At 43.7% G+C, this 6,629-nt stretch overlaps 1 long non-coding RNA gene across 3 annotated transcripts in view; it reads left to right on the top strand.

The window, feature by feature from the left end:
• Nucleotides 1-5,096, top strand: part of LOC149313495 (uncharacterized) — a 7,080-nt gene extending 1,984 nt beyond the window's left edge. For 2 of the 3 annotated variants that reach the window (XR_016281074.1, XR_016281075.1), the window contains exons 2-3: nt 3,998-4,169; nt 4,870-5,096. This is a non-coding gene — a long non-coding RNA (uncharacterized LOC149313495). Of the gene's footprint in view, nt 1-3,746; nt 3,832-3,997; nt 4,170-4,869 lie in introns of those variants that run through there. The other variant, XR_016281076.1, reaches the window with a different exon arrangement.
• The last annotated feature ends 1,533 nt before the right edge of the window (nt 5,097-6,629 follow it).

The raw sequence follows: 6,629 nt of genomic DNA, 5'->3' as shown, positions 1-6,629 counted from the left end.
GGGAATAAGGCCCCCTCAACGAGCCCAGATTCTTCAACCGGGCCCTGAGTGGAGATTCTGCTCCTTGGACGTGGATTTGGGGGCAGAGGGCTGCTGCGGGGGAAACTATATCATAAAATTAAATGAAAATGAACATTTAGAGCAACGTGTGTGTGTGTGTGTGTGTGTGTGTGTGTGTGTGTGTATAGAGAGAGAGTGTGTACAGTGTGTGTGTGGATAGATAGATAGATAGATAGATAGAGAGAGAGAGAGAGAGAGAGATGTATAGATACTATGACTATTTATAAGGCACACATAGACAAACCGAAAGCTGAAAAATTAAACTAAACTTGGATCTACTGCCACCGATTAGATGTCACACACGGAGCAACTTAACAATCCAAGTGACAACCCAAGTGACAATATTCACAGCCCCCTTTTCCCCTTTCCCTTTCCCTTTTTACGGTGTAATTGCAGTAGCCGCGCAAACTGTTTGCCCAAGGCTCCTCCTGGATTAGGCCTTTTTACAAGGAGCAAACAGGGCCCGCCGTTGGGTCTTGGCCCCGCGGAGAAACGGCCCCGAGGAAGGCCAGCTCGAGCTGCAACCAGAGAAGGGCCATAAAAGCGGGACAGCCATTTATCATCGTTTCAAAGAGGGGGGAGGAAGGGGGGGGGAAGAGTCAACGGACAGTGGGGCAAAACTCTTTCCTATTACTAAGCGGGGAACTTCTCTGCTGGAGCCAAAGAGCCCCACTTTTCCAGGATCTGGCTTTTTTTTAGGGGGGGGGGGGGTTCTTCAACCCGGCCAGCTCTGCCCCATTCAGACCCTAAACTTAGGTGCTGAATTGGTTCTCCTGCGGGGATCCCCCTTGCTAGGCCGAAGCAGAAAACAAAAACTTTGAGGGTCTCTTCCAGGAAAGCCTGGGGAAGCAACAAGCGATCTCTCTTTCTCTTTCTCTCTGTAGTTTCTCTCTCTTTCCCCCTGGTTGCTTTTCTCTCCCCGAGGGGGCTTCTCCTTGGGTGGCTTTTTTGGGGGGGAGGGCAGGTTGGTTTCAGTTCCCAGTCGCAGGCCTTTCCCTGGGAACCAGAAGCCAAGTCCTCCGAAGTTGAGGCCAGACCAGAGGAGGACTTTTCTCAAAAACAGTCTGCATATTACAGTTTTTGGTGGGTTTTTCGGGCTATGTGGCCATGTTCTAGAAGAGTTGATTTCTGTAAACATGGGAATCACTCCTCCTTACGCAGGGTCAGACAGTTTGTCTATCTATCTATCTATCTATCTATCTATCTATCTATCTATCTATCCTCCATGCCAGCATTCTCTGTAGATGCCAGCCACAGATGCTGGCAAAACGTCAGGAATAAACCCTTCTAGAACATGGCCACATAGCAAGAAAACCCCACAAAACTATGGATGCGGGCCATGAAAGCCTTTGACTTCACAGTGTGCATATTTTTTGAACCAGATGGAGGCCATTTGGGGGCCTGGGGAGGTAAATCCTCTGGGGTTTCATCCCTTGTCGGTTTAGGTTTGGTTTAAGAGTCACCTTTAAAACAGAAACCAGACACAAGTCATTTTGCCGCTTACTCCGAAGTAGTGGCATTGGTTTCCAAAAGAAGCAACGAAGCAGTGGCCCCAATGCCGACTGGACCTTTTTTGGGGGGTGATCTTTTTTGCCCTTTGCAGCTTTCCAAGAAAGATTATATCTCTTTAACAGGACGATCCAGGGCATCATATACGAGTCAAACTGAACTCCGACAAACTAACTTGGTGGACTGATGTTACCCACCAAGTTGGTTTGTTGGAATTCAATTTGACTCATATATGTCGCCAGATGTGTGATGCTAACACCACCCACAACAGTGTGCAAATGTGTGTGTGTGTTTTGTCCCTGGCCACCCCATCCATCAGCGTTGAGGTTTTAAGGGCACAAACATAAGGAAAAAACAAACAGAAGAAAACAGATTCGAAAGACGGGAGTAGAGATAATGAAGGAATGCTGCCGATAAGACTTGGAAGCGATAGGAGTGACCTTAAAATGAAAAGGAAAAGGGGGGGGGGGAGTCAAAGGCTTAATGAATGAAGGTCTGAGGAGGGAGGCGAAAAAAAGAAAACTATTTAAAGAGCCATTAAAAGGGCAGAACCTGAGAAGGTGATAATAAAAAGGAGGCGAACGGCGGAGGAGGGGGGTTGAGCGAAGATGGGAGATCCAGTGGAAGCAAAGAGTGCAAGCCAAGGGTTCAGAGCGGATTTGTTTACTGGATCCTGACTTGGGAAAAACAAAGAGGGCCTGGTCCAGTTCAGGAGTCAGCCAGGGGTCAGGTTGCCCTACCAAAGGAGTAAGGGCACTGTAGGAGTCAGGCAACAAGCTGGAGGAGAGAGAGAGGAGGAGGAGAGGAGGGCCGAAAGGAGAAGGCAGCACTTTGCATAGGGGCTTTTCTTTGCAAGCTTTTTAAAAAGCCTGAATCCCTTTGGAGGGAAAAGAGGGGGAGAGAAACAGGGATGGAGGAGAGAGAGAGAGAGAGAGCAAGCAAGAAAGAGAATAGAAAGCATGTCGACTGTTTAACACAATTACCAGCTCTGACATTTGCAGGAGTTATAGCCGCCTTTTCTTATTCATTCAGTGGGAAGGCTTCGTAAAAACCTTCCTCGCCCGACATCGGCTGCTGCCTTCAAACTTTCCAAAGTTTGCGATAATTTAAGCAAGGGATGAACTGGGAAAAGGAGTTCAGCAAAGCCTCGACTTTGGTCCCTTGGAAACTTCTGCCAGCGAAGACAAAAATGGGAGCCTTTCACAGAAAGTTTCAACAAGTGGGAAGCGAGGAAGAAGAAGACTCCGGCGGCATAAAAAAGAAAGTTTTTCTATGGGGAAGTTTAGGCGTACTTTTTTCCCTTTCTTAATAGAGATACATAAGTGTGTGTCTATCTCTGTGTGTGTGTGTCTATACAACTACAGGCACACGTCTATATAATTCTATATCATGGTCACAATGAGCATTTCAAAAGAGGTCCCCCTAACTTCATGGGAAATGAAATAAATGAATAGCTTGTTGTAAAACGCGACCCGACATTTCAGGCGCAACAGTTTGAGTAGCATTGTTTTTTAAATGGCAGAAAAAGTTACATACAGTTTCATCGACACACAGACATACACACGATCGCTTTATTACCAAACGGGTCTACATCGACTCATTGCCTGATCTTTCTCAGCAAGTATCATAGGTAATTTAATTTACTCAAGCTGAATTAGAGCCGGTGAATATGTTTAGAGCCATTGAAAAATGTTTAAACCTTTCTCCTTGCAAGATTGTCTTTCCAAATAATAATAATAATAATAATAATAATAATAATAATAATAATAATAATATAAATGTCTGGCGTCGCAATTAACGGGAACGTAACTTTTTTTTTCTCATTAATGCTACCCATAGCAGTGAGTAGAGTTAATACTCGTCGCAACAAAACCTTGCTCCCTCCATTATTTTAAAACAAAACCTGGTGTTTGAAGGCTTGGGCGTTTATGCCGTCTACTGGACGAAGGGAAAACTACAGCTTCCCATCGAGGGGGGAAAAAACACCCTTTCGTTTGGGACAAGAAGAGTTCAGGCTCAGTCCGGGGTCGGACTACAAATCTGAAAGGCCAGTGAAGACCAGGATTTATATCTTAGGTCCTCAAGAATGTGTCCTTAGTTTACAACTGCGATCCTTTCACAGTGAGAACTACTGCAGAATGCAGGGAGTGTCATGCCATACTTTTATATTTACAACTATGCAATGATATTTATTCCTGCAGCAAGAAGCTTATGGTTGCTAGATGCCTAGGCAAAATGCACGATAGTTTTAGGGAAAGAAAGGTAGCTTGGTCGTCACAATCTTTACCAAAGTTGTTTTTAAAATTGTTTTTAAAGTTAATGCGAGATCCAGTTTGGCTTGGAAACTAATTATTATTATATATCTCTATCTATCTATCTATCTATCTATCTATCTATCTATCTATCTATCTATCTATCTATATTCTAGGCCAGCATTCTCTGAAGATGCCAGATGCCACAGATGCTGGCGAAACGTCAGGAATAAACTCTTCTAGAACATGGCCACAGAGCCCGAAAAACCCACAAAAAAACCCTATGGAAAGCCTTCGACTTCACAATTTTTATGAAGTCTGCAAAAACAAACGTGCAGCAAATGGAAGGTGGGTTGTCTCATAAAGGATTGGAAACATAAATTGGAAGGATAGCCACCCATGTTTACTCAGAAATAAACCCATGATGGACTTTAGGGTTTACTGTATAGGATTGCAGCCTTGTTTGTTTCCTTGTTTGTTGTAACCTGGTGTGTTTCTGTGCCGAAATGGCTGGAGGATAGACTCTCTGCCACTTTTTCAGTGCAAGCCTTAATGTGTCTTGCTCTGAAGTAAGTACCTCTGAGCTGAATATGATTCTTCGTGGGGAAAGTGTGTTATTGCAGGCTTAGAGGTCTCTCAAGAGCAGGGCATGCTCTTTCCAGGCTTTGATTTAGGTTTGGAACCCGAAAAGTTTGTTTATGTAACTTTAAAGACTCCCCTCCCCACAGAAGTATAAAACTTGGCGGTGGGAAAGTGCTGGGGAAGATAAGCTATTCTTTTTTGGAGAGAGAAAAAGACATTGCGACTGGAGTTCTTCCATTATAAAAGCTCAGTCCAGAACTGATTAGAAATATGCATCCACTTAAAATAAATATAATGGGATTTTTTGCAGGCAAAAATAGTATCACATGCAGCTGCTGTGGCTATACTTTAATTGTCACCTGAAAGGTGTGTGTGTGTGTGTGTGTGTGTGTGTGTGTGTATAAACCCTTACTATTATTATTCCTTTTGATAGTGAATTCTAATTTTCTCTCTCTTTTAATTTCAGATGGAGAAAGCAGAGAGAAGGATCATTTTTAAACACAACACCGATTCATCCCATGGCTCTTTAAAAACAAAAAAGGTCAAATGATTTCTTGGCCCACAAAATAAAGGAAGGGCTGAGGAGAAGACACTTTCCCAAATTCTTCTTAAAAATTGTTATTAACGGGTGCTTTTTTTCCCTTAAGAGATTTTTTTCCAAGGGAAAGAGAGGTTTCCCTTTGTATAAATATAACCGATATATGGCACCAGCTTCAGCAGTTATGTTAAAGTTAGGATGTTTAGAGCAAATAACATTAGAAAAAATTAAGGCTGAAATCCTACATAAATTATTTATGAGTAGATAAGAACAGGATTGCAAGGTAGCTGCTCAGTTCCCCTCCTCAGAAACAAGCCCCATTGATCTCAATGGCAGCCTAAATGTCTCCAATGTCTCCGTATTTTTTTGACCTTCAATTATTACGTTTTAAAAAAGCGATTCCAATTAATTCCCATTCATACTAAGCCATGTCATTTGTGCAAACAGAAGCACCAAATGATTGGAAACTGTATATCTGGATTCAATGCCTTTCTTTAAGGAGAGTTTAAACTTTGTGCAAAAAGGTTAGCTTTTTAAAAACTATGCCGATTCTTTGCAAAGGTCGGGTTTAGGCTTTTGAACCCGAAAAGCTTGTTCATGTAACTTTAAAGACTCTCTCTCTCACACACACTTCCAAAGATGTATGTATTTTACAGATCCCATATATATATTTCTATATAGAGAAATATATAATAACGGAGACCAGGTCGCTGAGCCTGAGAGGAGGTCGTTTAGCTCAATGGGACATATATTTCCAAACTATTCCCAACCGATTAAGACACAAACACACTATATTCAGGCGGAGGGGTTTAAAAAATAGTCTCCTCTCCTTACAAAAACATTATTATTATGCATGATAGGTCGGTGTTTATAGGAATAGCGAGCCTTCGTTAGGCAGGAACTTTGAGCTTTCCCGACACATTTTGATGGGACCTAGAAACGTTTCTAGGGCTTTCTGGACAAAGTTTGCACTGAGTTTTCTGCCCCAGCCACCTTCCCCCTCCCTCCCTCCCCCGCCGGCAGGGTGACCAGCCGTCCTCCTTTTCCCGGGCATGTCCTCCATTTCAACCTCCTCTCCAGGAGGAATTCCCAAAAGATCCCCCAGAAGCATGAATTAATAGTGACATGAGTTTTTCAAGTCGCTTTTATTGTGGGAATGTCCTACATTTCACAGTTGCTTGTCCTCCTTTGTGGGGAGGGCCTCTCGCTTTTCCCAGTGCCTGGGGTTTGTGGAAATGGGGTCACCCTGCCTCTGTCCCTTTAGGAGGACCCATGGGTGCCTCGGTCTAACAGGGCCTGGGTCGCCTCTTTGCATTCTCTGAGAGTCTGGCAACAACACAGTGTCCCACGTACACCCTCCTGTGTGTGTGTGTGTGTGTGTGTGTGTGTAAAAGGGAGGGCAGCAGAAATAAAGACACTTCCGAACATTGTTCCCCTGTCAAAAACCCTAGATAAATAAACAATTCACCAGACATTTCAGAACCAGGGACCAGAATAAACCCTTCAGACCGAGAGGACCGTAGCTCGCCCTCCCATTTGGGCCAGAGGAAAGTTTTTTTGGAACTACGGAAGAAATGAGTCTCCTTGCGATCTTCCTTGCTAGGAACTCTCTCCCAGGTGAGAAAGGGAAATTAGAGTCAGTCTGCCTGTGTGTGTGTGTGTGTGTGTTGTTGTTGTTGTTGGAAGGT

This window comes from Sceloporus occidentalis, unplaced genomic scaffold, assembly GCF_023333645.1.
Source record: "Sceloporus occidentalis isolate IW3139 unplaced genomic scaffold, rSceOcc1.0.p SCAF_4, whole genome shotgun sequence".
Lineage (NCBI taxonomy): Eukaryota > Metazoa > Chordata > Lepidosauria > Squamata > Phrynosomatidae > Sceloporus > Sceloporus occidentalis.
This window is presented reverse-complemented; position numbering and strand designations above follow the sequence as displayed.